The sequence below is a fragment of the Thamnophis elegans genome, chromosome 1 (assembly GCF_009769535.1).
Source record: "Thamnophis elegans isolate rThaEle1 chromosome 1, rThaEle1.pri, whole genome shotgun sequence".
NCBI classification, from domain to species: domain Eukaryota; kingdom Metazoa; phylum Chordata; class Lepidosauria; order Squamata; family Colubridae; genus Thamnophis; species Thamnophis elegans.
Window position 1 is genome coordinate 49,866,504 of NC_045541.1, and position 27,944 is coordinate 49,894,447.

Below are 27,944 nucleotides of genomic sequence, written 5' to 3' on the forward strand. Positions count from 1 at the left end.
GTTCATCAGGCAGTATATCTCCTCCAATTAAGTCAGACCTGACAACATGGACAAGCTTATAAGAAAAAGAAGAGTAGGAAAACACTTGTGCGTGCATACACATGCACAGCAAAACTCAGAAGGATAACAAGAGAATCGTGAAAGGGGTTCTGTGTTTTTTATTTGCACTGGATTTCAAGAGCCACAACTGCTAATGAAAAGTGCTTGTAAAGCTGGCAGAAAGTAAAATTTGTGCCAGGGCAGTGACAAGAAGCTGCTAATGAGGAGAATAAAAATATTCCACGGAATCACTTTGGGATTGATCTTGTTACTATGTTTTGCTTTGTGGAGCTGCATTAATTTATTTGAAGCATGTGGTTTATCTGAAACCACAGCGAAGCTGATGTTTTCATTTGAACAGCTATGGCTCTAGAGATCTTGTGTGATTCCATTTTCCTGTAAATAGGAAGCTATGCCTCATTGCACTTTTGTTCCTGGAGATTGTCTGATTCTCTGTGTGCCGGCTGGAACTTATTTTCCATCCTACAATCAACCCGCCATAGCAGAAGGCCACCACACCCACGGCTACTAGAAAAAGTTACTCAAAATGATTGCTATTATATCATTTCATCATCACAGTTCACAGGGGATTTTAAAAGCAAGAGAGAAATGACTGGGGATATTTTGGAGGGAGGGGGAGAGAGAGGGGATAAATAAGTTAAAGATAGATGATACGGTAGATGACAGATGGCTGGATGGATAGATGGAGGGAGGGAGGGAGAAAGAGAGAGAGGGGGAGAGATGATAGATAGAAGATAGATGAGATATAGATGAAATATATAGATGCATGATAAAGATAGATTAAAGATAGATTATTAGATAGATAGATAGATAGATAGATAGATAGATAGATAGATAGATAGATAGATATAGAGATAGATAGAGAGAGAGAGAGAGAGCCTTTTTGGGGAGAGGTCTTACTATTACTGAGGTGTAGGAGGCGGTGAGTGTGGTCACCTCATGGCTGCTGCTGTATTGCAATATTTTCACGGGAGGGCTTATTTAGCACATACTCTCAAAAGCCCAATTGGGCTTATTATCCAGGGAGGTCTTATTTTCAGGGAAACAAGATAGAAGATAGATAGATAGATAGATAGATAGATAGATAGATAGATAGATAGATAGATAGATAGATAGATATAGATAGAGTCCCCTCAGGGAAAAGGGTGGCCTATAAATGTTTAATAAAATAAATAAAAATAAATAAATAAATAAATAGATAATATGATAAAGAGATTAAATATAGAAGATATTGTATATAGATAGATACAAGATAGAGAGATAGATAGATAGGTAGATAGATAGGTAGGTAGGTAGGTAGGTAGGTAGGTAGGTAGGTAGGTAGATAGATAGATAGATAGATAGATAGATAGATAGATAGATAGATAGAGAGATAGATGATAGACAGACAGACAGATAGATAGATAGATAACATAATAAAGACTGATTAAAGATAGAAGATATTGTGGATACATAGATAAAAGATAGAGACAGAGTGAGACAGAGATAGACGCACACAGAGAGAGAGAGAGAGAGAGATGATAGATGGATGGATGGATGGATGGATGGATGGATGGATGGATGGATGGATAGATAGATAGATAGATAGATAGATAGATAGATAGATAGATAGATGATAGATAATTACAATCAACTTTCCTCTTATTCTTCTGAAGATTTTTCCCAACCAGGCTTTTTTTCAGACCACAAACTGAAGGCAAATAAATACAGTATTTGGGGGTATAGTTTGAATGGAACACTGCACATATGACAGAGTGGGACTCTGACCTGTGGCTCTGATGCACTGATTAGATGATGTATATTGGACTCTCTAGAGGCTCAGTAGCAGCTTTAGGAGAATTGTATGAGATGAGAAGAACTGTATGTAAATATCCCAAGATGCCCTTTCATTTTCAGCCTACATTAGAGTGGGGCTTGGGGGGGGGTGCATTGTATAATGCCCCTGTATCTATCTAATCTGTTCTATTTTTAATTAATTCAGCAAAAATTAAGAAATAAGCTCTATGTCTTTCACCAGGTAATCACAGCAAGCAATGTTGTTGAAGCTGGATGTTGTCGACACTTGATTAACCAGGCAGATTTCCATTCTAAAACTATGATGTACTTAATTTTTATTTGCACAAATTTAATTCATGAAGAAGGTGGTAGGAGGTTTGTGGACCATAGTGCTGGGCAAAAAATGTCTTACCTGCTCTAATCGAGCATGATGAGACGGGGAAGTGCCCTAACTGGATTTGGAATCCTGCCCTTGAGAAATTGCTGGTGAAATTCTCCATACAATTTTTCTGTCAAAGAAATGTCATTTTTGAACATTCATAGAGGAAAATCTTTTCTCTCTGGACCCAAATGGCTTGTGATTCTATTTCACTATCCACTCTCCCAGCATACTTTCATTCAATGCTCAGCAGAAAGAGACTTATGAGCATACAGCTGTTCATTGTCTTTGGAAATTCTGATTGATCTAGTTCATGTGTAGCTAAGCATCTGTGGGAAGAGTCTGCTATTAACTTAAAAGGAAAGTTTCTTTCAGGTCAGTCTTTACTCCACGTGATTTCCCAAAACAGCCATGTAGTTTTGTTCTATTCAAAAGTAGCTTGCCATAATATCTAGAAGTATATCACCAGGGGTTTGATTGGTTAGATGAACAATTATTTTAGCATTTAGGGGATTTTAATAGTTTCAGATGTGGCTATGCTCTTCTTTTGGTAGAAAGGCACTGAAATAATGGCTAAATTATATAAAATCTCAGTGTATATGTGAGAATATGTGTCTTGTTTGAGAGTGATCCCATCATTGCTACTTGTTCATGTGTCTAAAGGATCATAACTTCCACAGAGGTGGTATTCAGCCAGTTCTGACAGGTTCTGAGGAGCAGTAGCGGAAATTTTGAGTAGTTCAGAGAACCAGCAAATAGGCTGGCCCTGCCACCGCTGCCTCCCAGGATTGTATTTTGGCTTGGAGTCAGGCAAGTTGAATGCTACAAATCAATTCTTCATTTTGGGATTTCTCCTGATGTGGATGAAATAGGAGAGAATGATACAAGAGATTTGAATGCACAAACATAATTAATTTTTATGGCATGTTGTATAAAATAAAATAAAATGGAAATGGAATGAGAGCAGAGATACAAGAAGGTGAAATAGTCAGCCTGGATGTATAATAGCCACAAAAAGTAAAGGAGGAAAAGAAGATAAAACGCAAAAGGCTATTTTCCCCATTTATTTTGGGGAATAGCATTATATATTTTAATGTCAGCATGTCACCCCAAGATGTCTATATTTTGATCACATAGTTATCCAATTGAAAGAAAACTCAGTGTGCTATCCTTAAGAGAGGAGAGGTGCCAACTGCAAAGTTTTGTAGTCTTTAATCTTGTCCCTAAATATTTAACAAGAATTGGTTGATACACAAGCCAACCAGAAATAAGAAATCAAAACTAGTCATTCACTGCTAATCTTGTTCCTTTGTTTAGACAAAAGATACATATTTTGGGATAATATTCTTTTTTAAAAGTAAAATTATTATTTTCAAGTATCTTATCCTGAGCAATTTCTGAGCAGCACTGATTAGATGAGTTAAAGTAATAACATCTGATTTCTTTAATCAACAAGGTTTTAAAGTTATGCCTTCAGAGCAAGCACTAAAGTGATACAGTGGTACCTGGATACTCAACTACTTTGAAACTTGCAAATTTGTTTCAGGGTGCATTGTGAAAATGTCCCAGTATTCAGCCTTTGTTTAGTACTTGATATGCATCTATAGAAAGAGGGGGACCATTGTGGGCAACAAACAGGAAGTCGGCCATGTTGGGAAGGTCACTGCAAAAAAATACAATACAATACAATACAATACAATACAATACAATACAATACAATACAATACAATACAATACAATAGCAGAGTTGGAAGGGGCCTTGGAGGTCTTCTAGTCCAACCCCCTGCCTAGGCAGGAAACCCTATACCGTTTCAAACAAATGGTTATCCAACATCTTCTTAAAGATTTCCAGTGTTGGGGCATTCACAACTTCTGGAGGCAAGCTGTTCCACTGATTAATTATTCTAACTTTCAGGAAATTTCTTCTCAGTTCTAAGTTGCTTCTCTCCTTGATTAGTTTCCACCCATTGCTTCTTGTTCTACCCTCAGGTGCCTTGGAAAATAGCTTGACTCCCTCTTCTTTGTGGCAACCCCTGAGATATTGGAACACTGCTATCATGTCTCCCCTAGTCCTTCTTTTCATTAAACTAGACGTATCCAGTTCCTGCAACCGTTCTTCATATGTTTTAGTCACCAAACCCTTAATCATCTTTGTTGCCCTTCAAAAGGAGGGGGACAGCCACAGAGGGTGGTCAGAAAGTCATCCATGCTGGGAAAGTCACTGCGAAAGGAGGGGGACAGCCACAGAGGGTGGACAGGAAGTCAATCATGTTGGGAAGGTCTGACATAAGAAAAGGGACAGTCAGAAAGTTCTTCCCAGATGAAACAAAGGGTTACAGGTAAATCACATGGGTTTTTTGGGGACTTATATATTTTAGTACCTGTGACACTTCCCAGAATGAATTAATGTGGAATACCAAAATACCACTGTATACCGAAATACCTTCATAGGCATCATAGAATGAAAAGCATCTGTCTTTTTCTTTCAGTCCAAGAAATTGATGTTGCGGTGACCAATGGTGAATTTAAAGTGGTCTCAGCATAAGACATACCTGTAATCTGCTGAATGCAAGATTCTCCCTTAAACTTTCCATTAAAATTTTATTTTAATTGAGCAATAAAAAGATTATGGCTTGATAAATGTTCAGTGCAACAGATATCAGATGCAACAAAGTTCCCATTGATTTTTAAATAATACAGTTTGCACCATTTACCCAATAACATCAGTATGGATGACATATTCTCTGATTTAATGAACTCTAGACAACTGGTCCATTAAATCAAAGCAACACTGCATTTCCTTCAGGATCCAAGTCTCATAAAGGTTCAGAGCTGGAACACAGCAGGATTAGGTCCATTTGCTCTGCCTTAGGTAAATGAAAATCTTTTTCTAAATTATCACATCCCATCTCAGAATGCACACCTTCATTTATATAACTGGCTCACATGTAGTTATCTGGCAAAACCTTGCAGGAATTTTTTTCTTAGGACACAGAAAGTAGAATACTGAGTCTGTATTACATTTAAAGAGAAATTTAAAGAGACAAATAAGACACTGTTAAATCTTTTTTTTAAAAAATCATAGCACCAGAGGTGGGTTCCTACCGGTTCGGACTGGTTCGGCTGAACCGGTAGTGGTTTGCCAGCGTGGGTTGCCAGAACTGGGAGTGACCCAGGCTTGCCACAACCCTGAACCGGTTCCCTGGTCGGTGCGGCATGTTTTTTTTTAATGACCTATTTATGGGCAATTGCACATGCATCGAACCAGCAATAACGCCAGCAGCTTGGGTGTCCTGGCTCCATCCAAGCTGCTTCTTGCCACCGTCGCACTTCACTGCCTTGCCCCCCCCCAGCCTCCTCTGATGAAGAATCCTGCTGCCCCGGCCTGCAGCCAGCCCAGCACCGAGCAGGGAGGAGGAGGAGGAGGAGCAGGGAGGAGGAGGAGGAGGAGGAGGAGGAGGAGGAGGAGGAGGAGGAGAGCGGTGAGTCGTTGTGCTGGCCAGCCGGCCAGGCGGGGAGCAGGTCGGGCGGGGGGTGGGCTGGCTGGCTGGCTGGCTTGGGAGGGAGGATCATGGCCGCTCAGGTGGCCCCCGCCACTGCCGACAGCAGCTTGGGTGTCCCATCTCCGTCCAAGCTGCTTCTCGCCGACGTCGCGCTCCACCGCCTTGCCCCCCCCACCTCCTCTGATGAACAATCTTCCACTTTCTTCAGCTCGGACGGTGCCGGGACACCCAAGCTGCTATCGGCAGCAGCGGGGGCCACCTGAGCGGCCATGATCCCCCCTCCCCAGCCATCCAGCCCACCCACCCCCACCTGACCTACTCCCCGTGTCTCGCATCTATGGTGGACACAGCGCCGGAGGGGCCAAAAGCCTCTTTCTTTGCCTGCTGTCAAGAAAGAGGCTTTTGGCCGCTCCGGCGCTATGTCTGACATGCCTCACCAGCCATAAACCACACCGCACGTCACTGCTGTATACAGTATCTTACTCTTTACCCAGGATAAAGGTAATGCACTAATTCACATCCATACATGATATGAAAAACATTGTCCTCAAGAAATTTAACTATATGAGGGATGGAATTCTTAGAAAACTTCAAATGGTTTCTTATCCTTTTTTAGGATGCTGTTCCAATCCCAGACGTCTGAACCAAGAAGTCATAATTATTCTAAGAATGAAAAGGACATAACGTTGGGCCATAGTGCCCAATTTCGCAATACCTCAAGAAACAGATGTCCCAGTAACGTGTAACTAGGAGGCAAGACAATATGAATTATGATGATAAAACAATAATTTTAAACTTAAAAGTTAGCAGGAAAGTGTTTATTACAGTGGCCTTTTTCAGGCCTATCATTACAGACTAAAAGTTGACATTGAATCATTATGGGAAATAGGCAAGTTGGAGTCTACCCAATAAAGACCCCCAAATATTCAGATTATTAGAGATGACTTGGTGAACATTTGTGTCTCACTGACGGGACTATCAGGACAGACATCAGCTTCAGCTACTTTAGTAACTTTAGGAAAGTCACAATATTTTTTTTCCATTCTTTTAAAGTTGCAGAAAAAGTTGGATATTTCTTCAGAGCCTATGAAGCCCCAGAGGTTCTCCAGTTCAAATTGACAAAATTGCAGTGTTTTCTGCCAATATCAAAGAGCTGCCAAGGGTGTTTCCACGGCTATTAAAAGTGACATTTAGATTGGAAATATTATTTATTTAAAATATCTCTTGATTTCAACATTCAGTCAAAATGCTTTAAAAATGTTTGAAAGCCTCAAATTACAAATGTTAATTTATTTTATGATTGGTTGGTTTCTTTTGTCCAGGTTTTATCCCATTTGTTACAACTAGTGGTCAAAACAATAAATAAAAAATAATTGATTACTATCAGTATTGGAATAGGTTTTGGATGATGTCTATGTTTTGTGGGTATGTGTGTTAAAGTATAATGTTTATGTGAATATTAGTTCTCTGCAAGAATTCTGGAATAAAAGGATATATTCCATATTAACAAATCAATTGCTAAGGGTCTTAAATAAAATTAAAGGTATTAAGTAGGTTTCTTATAATCTTAAAATGAGATTAATTTGCTTTAATATTAATAAACTTGTTAGTATTGTATTATGAAAATATGTACAGTTTCAAAGTCAATCTATTTTAGAGTTAGAATAAAAATAAATTGGAGTTTGATCACCCTTTGAAGAAGTATGGATTTCTAAAGGACTAATATGACACTAGAAGGCCAGTTTGGTGTAGTGGAGGTAAAAATAAGAGGGGGGAAATAGTAAAAACAGATGTTACGATGATACAACACAAAGCAGAAGGCTTAGAATTGAAGGATGATAGTAGAAGTTATGTTTTAGTAAAACTAAAAATGAAATGTAATTATTAGGAATAATACTGTTATGTTTATTTGTATTGAACTGTATGACACCCAGGAATCAAAGCATTCATGCAATTAGATGTATTAAAAAAAACTTTTAAAAAAAGAATACTAGTTGATTGACAGCAACTCATTCTATAAAAACCAAACAAATATGGAAGGAATGCAATGAAATTCTATACAATAAAGAGGTCAACATCTAAAGTAGCATGAAAGATAATTCCTTATTTACAAAAACCTCTGATACTTTAAGTGGGAATCAGATCACCATTCTGGTTATTACCAAGTCGAAACATTGCAAATTAACTTCCATACTGAAATGGAGATGCCACATGTGAGTTAGAAAGACTATAAACTCTCTCCTTATTTATTCAACCCATGTGCTGAATATATTTTGAGGGTGAATGGATTGGCAGAAAATAACCCTGGTTTTAAAACTGGAGTAAGAAACATCAGTAATCCACTTTATGCAGATGACACTATCCTGACAGCTGAACATGCAAATAATCTGCTCATGAAAGTCAAAGAGCACAATGGAAAAATGGCATTATGATTAAAGAAGACCAAACTAATGACAACAGATACAGCAACCACCTTAGAATTGACAGTGAAGTTATGATAGATTCAGCTTTTAGGATTGATTACTAACAATAAAACAATAGTCAGAAATATGCCACAGAGAAGCACTTGGTAGGGTATTGATAAAATGTTGAAAAATATATTGCAGCTTAATGATCAGATATATTGAGGCAGTGGTTTTTCCTATGAAACTTTATGGAATTGAAAGTTGGACTCTGAAAAAACAGGGTAAAAAGAATACTGATACTTTAGAATTTTGTGTTGGAGGACACTTCAACACAACACATGGATAGCCATGATAAACAAATGAAACACAGATGGATCCTGAGTTCTTTGTCAAAATTCAGATTATATGACACATTTTGGAAAGACTTGGCTTCCTTGAGAAGTCAGTAATGATCAGAAAGATGAAAGAAAAATGGCAGGGACTCAGTGATGAACATACCATTGGAAGACTGGAAACATCAGGTTGGGGGCAGATAATGTCTATTAAAGTGGTCACCAAGATCTGAGATTGACTTGATGACACATAATAATGATAGTATTACTGGAATTGTCAGATATCAGATATTAATATGGCCAGTGAGTTTTCTTTGTTCACCAAAACATACTTTGTATATTCTTTTTTTTTTGATGCAACAAATAAGTGTGAGGAATATAAGAAAGCATCTGGTTGCTGTTTTATAAACAGCTGGAAGGAAATAGCTAATTTAATTAACAATATTAAGCAAGGAGAAACGGAAAGAGAAGAAAAATTAGTCATGATTTGCCATCATGGCTTTAGTTTTTCAGAAATTACATTTAGAATAAACAGCTGGGAAACTGATCATTACTCCCAATGTTCTAAATTAGAAGCCTTTTGGATTTGCCTTTCTTAAGACTGATAATAGAGTCCAATAAGGACTATATATCAAACAGGCACATACAAAGCTTCCATTGTGAATAAATTTCAGCTTCTGGAGGGATTGGAAGACAAGAAAAAACCAACTTGTAATCACTGATCAAAACCAAAATAATGCAGAACAAAAGCCACCAGTAAGTTGAAATGCCAGGAAATACCATTGGTTAATTGAGTTTATATCTGTTCCTGTCTTGGAATTCTCAGGGCAGGTAATAAATTATTGTGAAATAAAATAACTTAATCTTAAACTAATAAATCACACATGCTTCATCCCTATTTACCAAGTGCCAGGCAAGTAAACAAACAATAAGTTTTCTATTGCATTTAAATTACACTTGGACCGGAGTTACAGCAAACCACCAGAGAAGGCTATTCATTTCACCAGGAAGCAATTTTGGAACGTCTTTCTTGTACTGACCTTGGAAAGAGTTTGAAGGACCAAAGGAAAGGAATGATTGACAATTGCTCTCTAGCAAAGGTCTTTTCATATCACATTTATACCTGATCCTTCCCTCTGGATATGCCAGGAAGATCTCCTGCATTCCAATCATGTGCTCTACCACTGGCTCATTTGCTGAACTATCATCCATCATGGTAATGCAAAGAGAAGATAAGTCAAAGGGGAAGGACTCCTGCACTCATTGCTGCCTTTTTCTATATCATGAGAAGACATTTCCATATTTAAATACCACTGTGTTCAATCACAGCATTTCTAGCATCCAGCTGGGTCAAACCATAGAATCCCTTTAGCAATGTGCATTCCATTTTGCAGAGCTGGGTAATTCAGAATAGACTTTCATTTTTCATTTAAATTCAATGACTCAATTGTATGTATGCTTACAGTCTGGTAGTTGAATATAGCCAATAGCAATAGCGCTTATATACCCCTTTACAGTGCTTTACAGCCCTCTCTAAGTGGTTTACAGAGTCAACATATCCCCCCTCCCAAAAAATGGCTCCTTATTTTACCAACCTTGGAAGGATGGAAGGATGAGTCCACCTTGAGCTTGGTGAGATTTGAACAGCCAAATTGCAGGCAGTCGGCAGGAAGCAGAAGTAACCTGCAATACTGCATTCTAACCACAGTGCCACCGTAGCTCACTTCCAATGCTACCAATACTATCAAATAAACTTTCAAATGTTCTTCAAAAGGAATTGAAAACTAGGTTGGGTATGGTCTCTTTCACTGTCTGCATTAGCAGAGCACAACTCCAGTCTGGCAGATATATTTATAGATTTAAGGTGGGAGGCATGGAATTGGGGCATTCATGCACTTACTTTTGTTATGTCACCTACTACAAGGGCCCTTTGAATGCCTCTTCAACTAATTCATCTAGTTGCTAAAGTAAGTTACATAGAAACTAGTATTTTCAGTGCAGGTTGTTCTGCTTTTTGTTCTCTGACAGGCAGACCCCAATGCAGCCTTTTCAAGAAAAGGGCCCGACCTCACAATATGTACATTTTAGTTCAATGATCATACCCTGAATGTAGCTTTTAGTACAGTGCCTCCCTTTCTGCATTTTTTAAAAAAACAAGGATTTCTTTTGATCTTAGCATCTTGCAGGTATTATTTACCCCTATGAAATGTGACTAGAACAAAATAGAAAAACAGTGGTGTGGGCTGGAGAGAAATAAAGAACTACTGGTACATTTAATTTTTTCTCCTCATTTCATACACATATACACACATATACACCAGTGATGGGATTCAAAATTGTTTACCACCAGTTCTATGGGCGTGGCTTGGTGGGCATTGAATGGCTTGGTGGGCGTAGCTTGGGGGGCATGGCTTGGGTGTGGCAGGGGAAGGATACTGTAAAATCTCCATTCCCTCCCCACTCCAGGGGAAGGATACTGCAAAATCCCCATTTCCTCCTGATCAGCTGGGACTTGGGAGGCAGAGAATAGATAGGGGTAGAGGTGATATTTACCAGTCTTCAAAGTACTCAAAATTTCTGCTACCCGTTCTCCGGAACTGGTCAGAATCTGCTGAATACCCCCCCCCCCTTTCCTCTCTCTCTCTCTCACACACACACAAAAACAAAGAAAAAGATGCATATACACTAAGGTGATCAGATTTTCAGATTGGTAAAGAGGGACACTTTTGACCGGGGCAGGTGGGGGGGGGGGGGGGCTTGATTAAAAATTTTATACGGAGTAACAAAAATTTTCATATAACGCAAAAGTAGTATTGTATTTTTTTTTATTTCAACATAACTACAATTTACAAATATAAATTGTAACTCTTGCCAAGCATCAACATTTGATCATGTGACCATGAGGATGCTGCAATGGTCGCTAAGTGTGAAAATGGTCACTAAGTGTGAAAAATGGTCATCAGTCACTTTTTTCAATGCCATTGTAACTTTGGTCACTATACCACCTTTCTTGCCACAGTTCTTAAGTGAATAACTGCAGCTGATAAGTTAGTAACATAAGTGAATCTGGTTTCCCCATTTGACTTTGTCAAAAGGTCACAAAAGGCAATTAAAATGACCCCAGGACACTGAAACCATCATAAATACGAATCTGTTGCCAAACATCAAAATTTTGATCGCGTGACCATGAGGATGCTGCAACGGTCGCTAAGTGTGAAAATGGTCGCTAAGTGTGAAAAATTGTCATCAGTCACTTTTTTCAATGCCATTGTAACTTTGGCCACTAAGCCCATTATACCACCTTTCTTGCCACAGTTCTTAAGTGAATAACTGCAGCTGGTCATGTCCCCCCTCCTATTTAACATCTACATGAAGCCGCTGGGTGAGATCATACAGTGGCACGGGATTAAATACCATCAATACGTGGACGACACACAATTGTATCTGTCCGCCCCGTGCCAACTCAGTGAAGCGGTAGAAGTGATGTGCCAGTGCCTGGAGGCTGTTAGGGTCTGGATGGAAACAAACAAGCTTGCACTCCCGACAAGACTGAATGGCTATTGATGCTCCCTCCCAAAGATTGGCAAACTATTCCATCACTCAGGCTGGGGGGTGAAATTATACGCCCCTCAGAGAGAGTTCACAATTTGGGAGTCCTCCTGGATCCACAGCTGACTTTAGATCACCATTTGTCGGCTGTGACCAGGGGGGGTCTTTGCCCAGGTCCACCTGGTGCACCAATTGCGACCCTACCTGGACCGGGAGGCACTTCAGATAGTCACTCACGCCCTCGTCACCTCAAGACTGGATTACTGTAATGCGTTCTACATGGGGCAGCCCTTGAAAAGTGTTCGAAGACTTCAGCTAGTCCAGAATGCAGCCGTGCGAGCAATTATGGGTGCACCCAGGTACAACCACGTTACACCTATCCTCCGCGAGCTGCACTGGCTGCCCATTGGTCTCCGGACACGCTTCAAGGTGCTAGTCGTTACTTATAAAGCCCTGCATGGCATCGGACCTGGGTAACTGAGAGACCGCCTCCTGCCAATTACCTCCCAAAGACCGATTTGATCGCACAGGCTTGGCCTTCTCCAGGTTCCATCTGCCAGGCCAATGTCGGCTGGCAACTCCCCGGGGGAGAGCCTTCTCTGTTGCTGCTCCGGCCCTCTGGAATGAGCTCCCCATGGAGTCCGGACCCTTACCACCCTCCCGGCCTTCCGTAAAGCTACCAAGTCCTGGTTGTTCCGACAGGCTGGGGGCTGTTGAGATATCCAGCCCCGTTTCAATTGTGAATGTTGTGTATTTTTAATTTTTCTGTATTGTCTTATTTATTCCCCTTTCCCTATTTTATTGTGAGCCACTCGGAGTCCTTCAGGAGTGGGCGGCATACAAAACTAATAAACAACAACAACAACAACAGCTGATAAGTTAGTAGCATAAGTGAATCTGGTTTCCCCATTTGACTTTGTCAGTGACCCCAGGACACTGAAACCATCATAAATACGAATCTGTTGCCAAACATCAAAATTTTGATTGAGTGACCATGAGGATGCTGCAACAGTCGCTAAGTGTGAAAATGGTCGCTAAGGGTGAAAAATGGTCATCAGTCACTTTTTTCAATGCCATTGTAACTTTGGTCACTATACCACCTTTCTTGCCACAGTTCTTAAGTGAATAACTGCAGCTGGTATTTTGTATTTTGGATAGAATCTTTTTTTAAATAGTCTAAGACAATTTAAAAAAAGAATCCACACAGAATAAATTGAAGTAAAACATTTCAAAGTATTGTGTATAGAATTTTTAAAAATGGTTTCACTTCCATTTATTTTGGAAAGAATCTTTTTTTAAATAATCTAAGACAATTTAAAAAAAGAATCCACACAGAATAAAACTTTTAAAAAATCCTATGCACAATAAATAAAATATTATTTTAAAATACATTAAAAAATAAAAGAAAAAAACCCAGTTCACTTACCAGCAGGCACAAGTGAGCACTCCAAGTCAATCCAGAATGATATAGATGTTAATACAAAGAACTGAGCAAATTAAAATGGTGAAATTAGTCAGGGAAATATTTTTCAAAGAAACTTTGCCACCATTTTTTTCCACACGAGTCGACCTCCAACCTCTGTGCCCCTCCCCTCCGGAAAGTCCAGGAAGTAACACTTGCGGCTTCTCTAGCCAAGCATTTCCTGGAGCTCTATGGTACTTAGTCATTTTTTTCTTATAAAATGAGGTAAAAGGGGAGCAGGGGGTCCATTTTGTTGCTTTAACATTTTAATTATATCTTCAATGAAAGTACTGAGACAGAGAGAGAGGTTAGTTAGACAGAGTGTCTTTTGTCTTGCCCCGGTTAGGATTTTTTAAGCAAATCCACTGGGCTTTCAACATGAAGCCAGAAAATCGGGACTTTTTAAAAATGCCCCGGGACACGGGACAAATTGTTATAAAGCGTGACTGTCCCGCTGAAATCGGGACGTCTGGTCACCTTAATATACATACATTCACACAAATGTTATGATGAACACATGGCTGTTCCAGAAACATAGAATTTGGCAGTTTTAATATTACTGTAAGTTGAGCTTGACATTTACATATTAACATTTAGGTACATAATGAAATACAGTAGAGAAGAAAGTCAGATTGACAGATGTAATACAAGTTAGACAACTTAGCAGACTAAAATTATATGTTGCTTTGGATGTCTCATTAGCTGCAACAAGACATGTAAGATTTCTGAATGATGATCTGAAAATGTACTTGGGGAAAGAAAAATATTTCAGATAGAATAAATGATCAGGAAGCTAAATTGTAAGTCATTCTTCTTCTTTCATAACTTTGGGGACAAATGTCTGAATTGCTCACATTTTTTATGCACTTAGTGGACTTGTCTATGCTCCTAGCTGCTTTCTCTTTCCCTTTAATTGGCTTCTGGTTTCAGTTATTTTCTAAAATATTATTCCTAGAGGCTCCTTTCCATTTCAGTTGAATTCAGTTGAATTTCCATCATCTTTCGCCACTTATCCATGCGTTTCCCCATTTATCAAAGAGCATCTCAAAAGTACAGGTAGTCCTTGATTTACAACCATTAGTTTAGTGACTCTTCGAAGTTACAACAGCACTGAAAAAAATACATATGGCTGGTTTCCACACTTACGACCGTTACAGTATCCCACGAGCAAAATTCAGGCACTTGGCAACTGGCATGTATTTATGACCCTTGCAGGGTCCTGGGGTCATGCGATTGTCATTTGTGGCTTTCCTACGTCAGCTTCCAACAAGAACGTTAACAGGGGGAAGCCAGATTCACTTAACAACTGCACAATTCATTAAACAACTGTGGCAAAATGTGATAAAATGGGGTTCACTCCAATGGTGGGATTCAAATTTTTTTACTATCAGCTCTGTGGGCTTGGTGGGCATGGCAGGGGAAGGATACTGCAAAATCCCCATTCCCTCCCCCCATCACTAATCTGCTTTCCAGGTCCATTCCCCTATGCAGGGCAACAGAAGAAGACCCAGCCATCAGCTGGGACGTTGATCAGCTGGGACTCGGGAGGCAGTGAATAGATGGGGTGGAGCCAGCCAGAGGTGGTATTTGCCAGTTCCCCAAACTACTCAAAATTTCTACTACCGGTTCGCCACAACCGGTCAGAACTGGCTGAATAGCCCCTCTGGTTCACTCACTTAACAACTATCTTGCTTAACAATGGAAAGTTTGGGCTCAGTTGTGGTTGTTAAGCAGTGGTGGGTTTCAGCTCCCATTGCAACTGGTATGCTGCAACGGGAGCCAGGCATGCACCATGGGCACGCCTGCACACCCACTGCCTGCGACACTCCAGCTGCTCGGCGAAGCGTTGCGCAGATGGCCCGTTTCCTTCAAATACAGGTAAGGAATGAGGGCAGGCGGGCAGGCCCTTCAAACCACCATTCCGATACACTGGCTGCTGCTTCCAGCAGGCACTGGTATGCACGTGCTGGGGCATACTGCCTGCAACCCACCACTGTTGTTAAATCAAGGACTACCTGGATACATGGATCAAAAACATATCTTGGTTCTAGGGCTAAAACAGGAGAAGAAACATTTGAGAAGAAACATTCTGGACATTATTCAGTATGCTTAAGTGACATTGTGTGATTGTCCTTTGTCACACTTTCTTGTGAACTTACTGATGAACTGAAATTGTCCATGTTTTGAACAATTTGATAAAGATAGGTTAGACCGAGACCAACACAAAATAAATGTATCAACAGTACAATTTTTCGAAGAACAATAATGTCAAACTTATCCTGAGATGAGGAGCTGATGTTGCAACGATACAACGTGCGATCTCGGAGCTCCAAGATCGCAGTCGATACTTTTGCCGCTGGACAGTCCTTTTGGGCCTAAACCGTCCCAAAGAGACGATGACAGGGAAGAATATGTCTTGCTGATCTCAGGGACATTGCAAAGTCCCTGATTGATCCAAGAGAATCTCTTCTTGCCGGCGACAGAAGCGCAGCCATAAGCTGCTGAAGTTGGGACAACTCTGGAATGGGAGGAAAGCAGAAAGAGAAGTGTGTCCATCTGGTGAAGAAACTTTATTGTTATAAAAAATACTGCCCCCCAAAAAATCAGAGCTAAGTTAAACTGCAAAGAAAAGAAAAATAAGCAGCGAAATGAAGCTATATTGGACAGTGTGTTATCCTTTTTTTTTAATGGATGGAAGTTTTGCAAGTATTTCCTACTTTTTAAAGTGAAAGTATTGGTTTTTCTTCTTCTATTTCTTTTTTTTCCTATGGATTAAATCTTTTTTTTTATTTTTATGATATTGGTTTGGAGGGGTTTTTTTCTCTTTATTTTGCTCCTTATTTTGTTTCTTTTAAGCCTGGAATATAAAGAAGATATAAAAGGAATATAAAGAGGGTAGTAACATCAGAGGGAAAAGAAGTTACACTGCCACTTGGCGGTTGGAGGCTGAGTCCTGGAAATATTGCTTTCTCTTTTTTCTCTTTGATTATTTTGACTTAGCTTGTTTATAGAAGAGATAAGGAGAACAGCATGGTTTGTTTACACAGGTGCTCATTGGATGTTTATTTGGCAGCTGGAGAGAAGTGAAAACAAAATTTTATTTTGAAACTAGAGTGGCAGTGTTTACTAGTTGGAAGTATGGCATATCATCAAAAAGAAACCATAACATTACAACAGATTATGTCTGAAATTCCAAAATTACTAGAAACAACAGAGAGAACTGAGAAGAGATTGGAAAATATAGTCTGTAATGCAGTAAAATTTGATGGAAAAATTGAAGATATCTAGCAAATGGAAAAAGTGGAGCTTAGAGTCCTAAAAACTCAAGGGAAAAATGAACAAAGAGGCAAGGTAATTGTGGATACTGACAGTGAACTGAGGGTGGTTGGAGATTGAAAGAGTGTAATATGGAAAGGGAAGATATATGGAAAGGAGCTCTACTCCAGATTTCAAAGTTTAGAAGAAGAAAAAAAGAAAAGAATTGATGGAGCCAAGGAGAGAAACTTTGATAAAAGCACTACTGATAACCAAAGATAAGCTGATTAAAGAAGCAGATGGAGGGTCTCGAGATTTTACAAGATATGCAAAAAGCAACAAGTTGCGAATCGACACAAATTGGATTCAGTAAATAACCAGAAGACTAATTCCACAAATGACAAAAGACATAAGACTGCACTACTACCGGAAAGACACAGGTTGAGATATGAACATTAATAATAAAATATTAGTTAAATTTAGTTAAAATTAGAGCATTATATTAAAAATGAAGTGATAATGGATATAGTTAGATAAATAATTGATGATGATAACAATGTACACATGTATTGGTTTGACAAGAGGACATTTGGTATAAATTCTAAATGGTGATCATGAAAGAAAGTTTAGAAACTTTGTTATGTATAAAAGCTTATAATATTAAAAAAAATAGTTAAACTAAGACCACAAAATAAAATATAAAAATGAAATGATGTTGTTGTTAAATAAATGATTGATAATGATAATAATGTAATATTTGTATTGACATGACAAAAGGGAAATTGGATATAAATTGTAAACAGTGATTAAGGAGGTCTAGGAACTTTGTTATTAAACATAATTTTTTTATTTAGAAAGTGTCATAAAGATGTAATGTTGCTGGATGATATTGAGAATAGATAACAGAATGCCATCATGTGGTTTTGCTTTAAATTTTGGAATATTTTATATAAAGGGACGTAAAAACAATTATAGTCATATGAAGATTGAGGTATGATGATAGTAATATATATAAATATATTTGATTTAAAACATATAACTTGATATGAATTGTAGGTGATGACTGTGGAAAGGGGTGCATGAAAGCTCTTTGTAACCAATTGACACACTCTTTATAATTTGTAATGTAAGATATTTTTGTGATGTTAGTTGTGTTTTGTCTGTTTGTATTTATTCAAAAATAAAAAAAATATTAAAAAAACATGTCAAATTTATCCTTATCACTGATCAGAACAAACACAGCAAACAAAACACGGAATTTGTGTTTTTTCTTGAATTGGTTTCAACACATTGAGGAAGTTGATTCCCTTGCTTACAAGCATGCCTTGAATCACTGCTTCGGAGTTCCCCTGGGTTAAACCTTCAGTTCAGCCGCGTTATGATCCCTGGGAAAGGCTTTGCTTCAAAACCCTACATCAAAAGAAAGTCACTTCAAACTTTTATATTTACAATGAAATGTTCTGGTTGAATCAATTCTTACTTGTAGTTGTATATCTTCTCATGTGAGGGCAGGATACACAATCAGAGTATTCAAAGCTTCATGTGGCCCTTAAAAACCTGAGTGGAAACTTCCCAAGAGTCCCCCCAAAGGTTGTCAACAAACTCTCATTTTTAACACAGAAGAACCAGAGGGTTATTATATAAAATAGGTGTCCTGTGATTGAACTGCATCTTTCAATTAACACCTGGTAGAGAGCTCCTCTTGTTTAGCCTTGCAAATTGTGAGATAACAAACATTTTGCTATAGTAGCAATCAAATAATTATTTCCTTCTTTTGTGGTAGCAGCTGCCCAGGCACTTAATCCTGATTAAATTCTAACCTTCCTTTTCTAATGCCTAAACTAAGTAATTCTGGGAATGGAAGGGGAAAGAGAGGGCTATTAAACCTGCCACCAAATTGTGAGTCCAATTCTAAAGATCATCCTGATCACTCAGGTTCACTGGGGGGGTTTCTGGAGCAGTAAGTAATGAATGGGGACAATTTAAATAAACACAATCCTGATAGGTTTGGTCCTGGCACTTTTAATTTCCTCCTCCAGTATCCATCCCGCAAATTCTAAATTAGTCCAGTAACACAAGAATTTCAGAGAACACTGGCAATTCAGAATTGTATGAACTGTATTCATTTAGTTTAATTATTACATTTAAATGCAGATTTAATTTCATTTAGATTTTGACTTGGCCCTATCTAATTTTTAGGATGAGAATCCTGGCATGTTATACAAATCTTAAGCCCCCCCCTCCCCAAAAAAGTTGCATATCCCTAATTAAGGGTCACTGTAATGAAAAGTTTATAGGCATTAATTTTATAGTAACACTATCTGAAATTTTTATTTATTTGGTAGTTTATTTATAGAAATTATATGGCTGCCTATCTCATAAATTAACTCTTAGTGGCTCATGATAATGTTCTTTGCGCATTATTGCCATATGTTTTTTTTAAACTTGCTTTATCTAAGCTCAGAATTTTTGTCTGAGTTCTCATGTGACTAATAGAGCATTTGAATTCCATGTTTTCTATTAAGTTATATTGTCCTTCTAAGCCTTGAGAAAGAGAGATGTACACCAAAAGTTCTTTCAAACACTTCTCAGGATTATATTATTATATTTGAATATTATTATATTCAAATGCTGTGATGTGTCTATATCTACAAAGATCAGAACCATACAAGCCATAGTATTCCTTGTGACACTTAATGGAAATGAAAACTGGATTTGAAAAAGTAGGACAGGAAGAGTATTTATACTTTTGAACTTTGGTGTTGGAAATGTAACCAGAAAATGCCAGGAAATCATCATACAAATCACTTAAGACACAAATGACCAGACTCAAATTATCCTTCTTTGGACACCTTACTGGAAGATCCAGCTCTCTTGGAGAAGGCTCAAATTCTCGGAAAGATGGAGAGAAAGAGAGAAAGAGGATGGGGTTGGACTCAGTTTTAGTGGTAATGATTGCACCATTGGAAGATCTGAAAGATTAAGTTAGGAATCGATCATCATGGAGAAAATCTATGTATTTAGTGTCTAGCAGTCAAAAACCACTTGATGGGATATAATCAATCAATCAAAATAAGTGTCCATATTGTTTGTACGCTGCCAGAACAATTAGCTGAGATTGTATACATATCTGTTAATAACAAAATAATACATTTTGAAAATTTTGTATTATTGGCTCATCAATTCTTAGCATTTTATTTTAAGGAAGCCACATCATCACTGTATATTTTGATGGATTAATTTAATCATTATGCCTTTTACCATAACGTGTCTTTGCTCCTCTCTCTTTGCTAAGGATGGGGAGAAACGGTGCTATTGATAGTAAAGACACCTAACCCTATGTTCTGATGCTTCTCCACCCCTTCCTCTTTTTTTCCCACATCAAACAATTGTTATATAGTGTGGGGTTTACATTAGTAGGTACTTTCCATGTGTATTAAAGCTATTTGAAAGCAAAGATGGAATACTCATGGCCCTCTAGATGTTGTTTGTCAATAATGAGGGATGCTGAAAAGTGCAGAATTGTAAGTAATGTGTTGGCCCAACCGTAGATTGGCCCAGCTATCTTGGGACTATCTCACAAATCAGGAGCCCCCAATGCATAAATTAGTAAAGTTTTCATACATTTGTGGAAAACCAAGGCGCATAAACATCAGCAAGCAATAGGCAATAAGCAATGAAGCATTCACATGCCTGGTACAGTATAGTCCAGAAGTCGGGTTCATTACTAAAACATCACAATACTCATCAGCCTTCTGTCCCTGACTGATAAGACTGGTAATTAAGCATGGAAAACCTTCTTCCTAATTTATCTGCAACAGAAAAGGAAGTTAACCCTGAATTCACTGCTGTCCAGTTCCTTGATAAGGCAATCACATATAGCCTTCTTGGAATGTTAGGGCAAGGATGTGAGGCCCAAGAATGGGAAGTCCAGAAGGAAAACATCTAAAGGCAAATTGAAGAATTAATTATTTTTTTTATCAAAATGGAATTTCTCTGACAATAGATCTATTGTTCCCTGGAAAGACTAAGAGTAAGCGAATGTTCTAGGACCTTTCTGTTCCAATAATTTTTGATGGAAAGATTACTATCTTGCTGTCATCAATTGGCCCAAAGAACCCTAACCCATAGAATAGGATTGGAAGAGATCTTGGAGGCCTTCTAGCCCAATCCCCTGGTCAAGCAAGAGACCCTATACCATTCCAGACAAATGGCTGTCCAGTCTGTTCTTAAAAAATCTCTAGTATTGGAACATGCACAACTTCTGGAGGCAAAGTGTTCCACCGATTAATTGTTCTGACTGTCAGGATATTTCTCCTTAGTTCTAGGTTGGATATCTCTTTAATGACCTTCTACCCATTATTTCTTGTCCTACTCTCAGGTGCTTTGGATAATAAGTTGACCTCTTCTTCTCTATTATAGCCCTTCAAATACTGGACAACTGCTATCATACTTACCCCTAGTCCTTCTCTTTGTTAGATTAGACCCGTGATGATGAACCTATGGCACGCATGCAGGAAGTGGCACGCAGAACCATCTCTCCAGGCACACCAGCCATCACCCATTCCTGTTCGTGGTTCTGGCGTGCACATGTGTGCCAGCCAGCTGGTCTTCGCATGCATGGGGGCATCAGAAAACCAGAAGAGTAGCTCCCTGGCATGCATGCGCACCGGGGAACTGCTCCTGCAGTTTCCAGTGTTTCCGCCCATGCTTGCCAGGGAGCTGTTCTTCCAGTTTCTGGTGCTCCACCCCCACCCTCATGTGGGCACACATGCTCCTGTTTCAGCACTCGGTGCTGAAAAAGTTCACCAACACTGGATTAGACATACCTAGTTCCCTCAACCATCCATCGTTTGGTTTAGCCTTCAGACCTCATATCATCTTCGTTGCTCTGCACTGCACATTTTTCTATCTTCACGACTGACTTTATGACTGTTTTCTTTATTTATCAAATTCATATGCCACTCATCTAGCAGTTTGAGGACATTCTGCTCTTCTCCAGGTTAAAGAAAAGTTTACAGTGTTGCAACAGCTATTTCACCACTCAGATTTTTTTCTCCCAATTAGAGCTGACATGCACTTTCTCTTTAAAGTTTTCTGTATCCTGCAATCACATCCGTAAAATAAGTGTTCAGTAAAGAAAGCTACCTTTTTCAGTAGCATGAGCTAATCACTTCATGAGCTTCCTTCCATGATAGCATTTGTATTATTTAATTCCGGCTAGCTTATTTTGTCTTGTGCATTTTTTTTTGCCATGTCAGTTATTCCTTCAAATTTATTCACCAGAGCAGGAATTATTGAAAAAGTAAAGCTTCAAATCATATTCCCAGACCTGCTGTCTCCCAGTCTTGGATTCTTCATCATTTTATTTTTAAACAAGAAGCCTTCCCTTCTGTTAAAAAACACTGCCATCTTCTGGCTTGCCACAAAACTCAGAAAACTGATGTCAGACAGAAGTGCCACTACATTTAATGAATGTGCTCGATCATAAAAGTCAATTGTGCTTTGAACTTGTATGGAAATTGCCCATGATCGTAAATGAGATTGCAGCTGAAAAGACCATCACAAGCTTACACAACATGGGTTAAGTTTTAAAGCAACATTATTAAAGTCAGAACTCTGTGCAATTTAAGAGAGAGAGAATTTTCTGCAAGAGTCAAAAGCAAGCTATTAAACAGCAACATTAACCAGCGTAAAAGACAAAAAAATGAATTTAGAGGGCAGGGAGCTTAACGAAAAGGGCATGGAGGCATAAACTAGACTGCCAAATTACAAAGGAAACATGCCCCATTGCCAACACAGTAACATATCATTGTTATAATACAGAGTTATCTTTTTGGTTGTCTTTTTAAGTGAATCTATGACTAAGACGTTGCCTAGAATACCACCTCCTACAGCTTTGCCAGCTGATAGTCCTTGCCTTAGGAAGTTGACATCTGTTTAGTGGGCATGGACAGTGAAAAAAAACATTAGAGCCGATAGACTAAGGTAATCAGTGGGTAAATGACAACTAAACCAAGACTTGGTGGTCCTTTTTATGTTGGTCTGGCACTCTCTATCCTGTTTAACTCCTTTGAATGTTTTGTAGGTACTGCTGGGGATGAACGTGCTTTTCCTCCTCGTCGTGAGCTAAATTGTGTTTATAAAATAAAGTTACCACACACAGATATTCATTCTGGAATCCTGGAAACGGAAGAGAATTTAGAACAACTTGATGGGTCTGCAGCAGGGCATAACAACCCAGGTAGACAAAGCACGTGCTACAATATCAATAATTTCTGCCCATGATATATGCAATGTTATTTTACAAGTACAAAAGGGACAGATTTTTTTTGCAAGATGACATTATGACACACATTTCATCACTTACATCCCTCCCCCACCCCCAACTTGGACACTTTCTGTGGATGCAGCATTTATCACAAGCGCTTACTAGATGGGTTAGACTAACTTCAAGATGGTCGACCAGCAGCTCATGAGCTGCATAGGGCCTCAGTATTTGCACACACACAAATGGACATGGCTGAAGATTTTGAATGTTTTGTCTGGACAATAGAATTAAGAGCCACGGATGTGACCTGCAAAGTTGCTTAGTTCTTCTATAGTTCTTTTTAAAGCTCCCAAAACTCTGAGGTGAGGGGGGAGGGTTTTGCATGTTTTGTAAACTTTTAAGACAAGAGCATACACACACACACACACACACACACACACACACACACCCCACTTACTTCTGAGTCCTTTCCAGTTGAACAGACATTTGTCAATAATGGACCTTCACATCGAAAACTTAACAGAGTTTCACTCTGCTTTCACAATTCAAGCAAAGGACAAAAGCTATGGCATAGATTTAACCTACATTGGTCTAGCTTTTCAGCTAGCCTTAGCTCCCCCCCCCCCAACATTCTACATATAAGTCAAGCAAAGACTAAAAAGAGGGCCCTGAAAAGTTGATCCCCACTCTCTCTGATCATGGGAGATGAGAAAATGTGTCTTGGCTTATTCAATCTACCATATTTGATGATGGAAACATCTGATATAATCTAACTTCCTGTTATTTCATCCCTTCAGCATGAACACTACTAAATTTCACTTAAACATCCCAGATAAGCAATATCTGCTTAAATCCTTTAATATAGTTTAGAAGCTGAGTTCAAGCAGAAGGGAGAACAGGCCAGATCACATCAATATTTCCTTTTATCATGTAAGTATTAACCAACAATCAACCAAGAGATGGCATTTAGTTTGATGAAGAATCACGTAGCAATGTGTCCATCACATAGAAGAGTACAGTCACTCAGTATTGTACAAGACTGATGGAACAGGCAACTATATAATCCAAAGTTGTCAACAGGCTTCACTCCTTTAAGCTCATAGCAAGGAAGATGCTACCTAAGTAACAATGAAAAATCTGCAGGTAGAAAAATGACCTTAGACGACCCCCTATGATTCAACTATGATTAAGACAAAATGTTTTCTTTGTAGTCACTGTCCAAAAAAGTCAATAACTGATGAGCTAGAATAAAATATAGCTAAGTAAACCAAAATCTAGGTACAGTTCTAAGGCTAAAATTTCTATGGTTAGCAGGGTTGGGAATACTTCAAAAATGATTTTTAAAATGGTTTAGACATTATACAAACTCAGGTACACAATACTTTCTCTGTTATTCATGAATATAGCCTTTTTTTAAAAAAATGTTCTGTGCAACAAGAAAAAAAATGCTACTGCAAAAAATCATACAGAAATCTTCATTTACCAGATTGCAATTCAACAGAATTTGTACGGAACAGACCAATTTTCTTCACTGGTTTAGTGTTATTTGCATAATTACATTGTTCTGACCCCCCCCCTCCAGCCTGTGAGTAACGCAGACACAGGTTTGGCTATTTGCCATTCTGTAATCACAGGAATTACAACTCTGTTTGCTGAAAGCCCAGACAGACACTCTCATGCAAGAAGGGTTGCTAGCAATCTAAACCAAATGGAAATACAAAAGAGATACAAATACAAAACCAGACAAGAGTTCCTCAAGACTGTTATGAACAGTTGTGTCCTGCAAAAGGACCCCTCCCAATTTCTCACTTATATACTCCCTTGGGAGGGGCCGAGCCACAACCACCTGGGCTTGATTATCTTGTATGAGTCTGCCTCCGCAGCTGCTGCTTCCGTTTCTCCACCCTCCTTTGCCTGGCATCAGGAACAAACTGCCTTGAGTCCTCCCCACTGCTCCATGCTTCAGGTGCCTCCTGGTGGCCAACCAGCCTCTCTGGTCCCTGCTCTGAGTCTGAACCCTGCCCAGAGTCCTCCACATCTTCCATAGCAGACTCATAGGGTTCCTCGCTATCCGAGTCCATCAGCAGCTCAACGGATCCTGCTGGGCCACAACACATTGTTATGCAAATGACGCAAATTGCTCCAGGTGAGTCCTTTCCAGTTGAACAGACATTTGTCAACAATGGACCTTCACATCGAAAGCTTAACACAGAGTTTCACTCTACTTTCACAATTCAAGCAAAGGGCAAAAGATATGGCATAGAATAGATCAAACCTACAATGGGTCTACTCTAGCTTTTCAATTAACTCCAGCTTTTTTCCCTTTTGTAGATGAATACTTATTATATATCCATTTCTGTTTTGTTGTAATAAAGTAGGGTAATTCTTTAATTAGGGTATTTAAAGATTAGTACAGGCAAGGCTCTCTTAAGAAAGCTTTTTTTATCCCAAATACAATTGTAATGTTAAGGATAGCATACCTGCCAAGAGTGTGAATTATATGCTGGCGGCTGCTTCTGCTGCTTCTGATTAATACACTCATTAGTCACTTGACCCAGCTGCGGTACAGTTTGCAAATAGGCATTAGACACATTGTCCAAATGTGAAGATATTTAGATCATTAAGTGAAAGACGGCCAAGCTTTCAGGATATTGTTTAAATATTCAGTGGGTGTGAAACCTGGTTTGATTAATCCATACATTGGAGAGGGCAAGTCCCAGCCTTTTCTTATCCACAGTCCTCCAGATGGCCATGATAGCGGGAAGCTAATGGGAGTCCAATTCATCTGGAAAGTATCAGGTTGAGAAAGGCTAATCTAAAGGATGGAAGGCTTCCAACTCCCTCCTTTGTGGAGCAAGATAGAGTTGCTTTCAAAAAACCACACCATTAAAAAAAAACCCAGCATTTTCCCCCATGGAGTGAAACTAATGCAGGATGTAAGCAAGGCTTTCTTTCAATCTTACTTTGAAACATTAATGCTTATTAGCAATAAATCAAGTAAATGGATTTAATACCATAATGCCTACACTGAATGATAATCCCAAGAACTGTGATAAATCTAGAAAACACTTTCACACCTATAAAACTATTCATCACTTTCACATCTTCGCCATCACATCTCTTTTAAGATCATAAAAATGCGACTCATCTTAATCTTCCTTTACTTTCAGCTAAGAACGTGATGTCCTCTGCATTGTTCAAAGAGTTTTGACTGTTGTTTTCATGGTGGATTCTTTCTGTCATGTCTTTTGGTCTGGCACCTTTAGAATATATTTTCTGTGTGAGTTAAACCAATATGGTGTCAATCAATAAGCATTCTTGTGTCATTCTCTTCCCCTTTTTAAACCACCTGTTTTTCCCAACTATGGCATTATTATGTCAGAGATGTTTATTACAGGGTAACTGAGGTAATTGGGTGATGAAACTTCCATGGCAAAGCAGGACATTTTCTTTTAATTTATATGCCAGATGGATGAGTGAACTGAGGGAAGAGGAACAGGTGTATCTCCCTCGACACCTGAAGCAGAGAAAGAGGAAGTGAAGGAAGTTAAGGTAAACCACTCCAAACTCGACTGCAGGAAATACGACTTCAGCAACAGAGTGGTCAATGCCTGGAATGCTCTACCTGACTGTGGTTTCTTCCCCAAACCCCCATAACTTTAACCTTAGATTGTCTACTGCCGACTTCACCCCATTCCTAAGAGGTCTGTAAGGGGCGTCCATAAGCCCACCAACATGCCTACCATCCCTGTCCTAATGTTCCTTTTTATTCGTATCCATTTCATGGATGCAAAATCATGTTTATACTTATATATGTTGTCTAATACATGCTTGGCAAAATAAATAAAATAAAAATAAAATAAATGAGAAGAGGAGGAGGAGGAGGAGGAGGAGGAGGAAGAAGAAGAAGGGAGGAGGAGCAGCAGATGAAAATGAGGTGATTGCCACTTGTGACTTTCCCAGCTGGCTTTTGACAAACAAAATTAATTGGGGAGATGGAAGCTGGATTGACATAATAATCATGGTGACTTGCTCAATGACTACGGGAAAAATATGATCCTAAAATTGGGCATGAGTCAGTTAACTTTACTTAGCAACAGAAGTTCTAGTCTCAATTGTGGACGTAAGTTGAAGACTACCTGTAGACCGAACACTCTTAACCCTCAGAGGATCAGCTGAGGCAGTTGTTCATCTTTTGCCATGTTGTGTTGTCCATTCTATAATCTCTTCAAGAATAACCCTGCTGGTTAACTGCTTGGATTGACTGGATGAAATGCAAGCTTTCTGCTAGCACAATGTTTCTTTAACTTTTTTTCTCTCGGGGCCCCCTCCCTATTTTAAAAATATATGGAACCTCCCTCCCCCACAAAAAAGCTTTTTTTCCCTTGAGTTATGATTATCAATATTTAGAGAAAGCAGACATGGTTGGGGATCCCCATCCCTGCCTCCACAAATGAAACAGCTTTTGAATAGGATCATTTATTTTGCTCAGAAAAATATTGGGATATAATCTCCCTTTTTTAGCCAACCTGACTGGGGAAAGAAATCTATGGAGATTCTCAGTCATCCAGGTCATGTTTGTCCCAAAGGTGCTTTTTCAGCAGGCAACTGAAGTTTCGTGTTTTTCCTTTGAAGACGTTTCGCTTCTCATCCAAGAAGTACTCCAGCTGCTTCTCTGGTCATTTTTCTTTCTACCAAAAATCTGTTGAAATAAAGATGGAAAAATGACATGATAACTTTTGGTCCGTAATAATAAGACCTGTTTATCTGGAAGTACCCACCCAGCAGGGGTTAAATCTAGCAGATTCTGACAGTTCTGGAGAACTGGTAGTGGAAATTTTGAGTAGTTCAGAGAACTGGCAAATGCCACATGGGGTGGGAATGGAGATTTTGCAGTATCCTTCCCCTGCCACACGCACCAAACCACACCTCCACCAAACCACACCCACCAA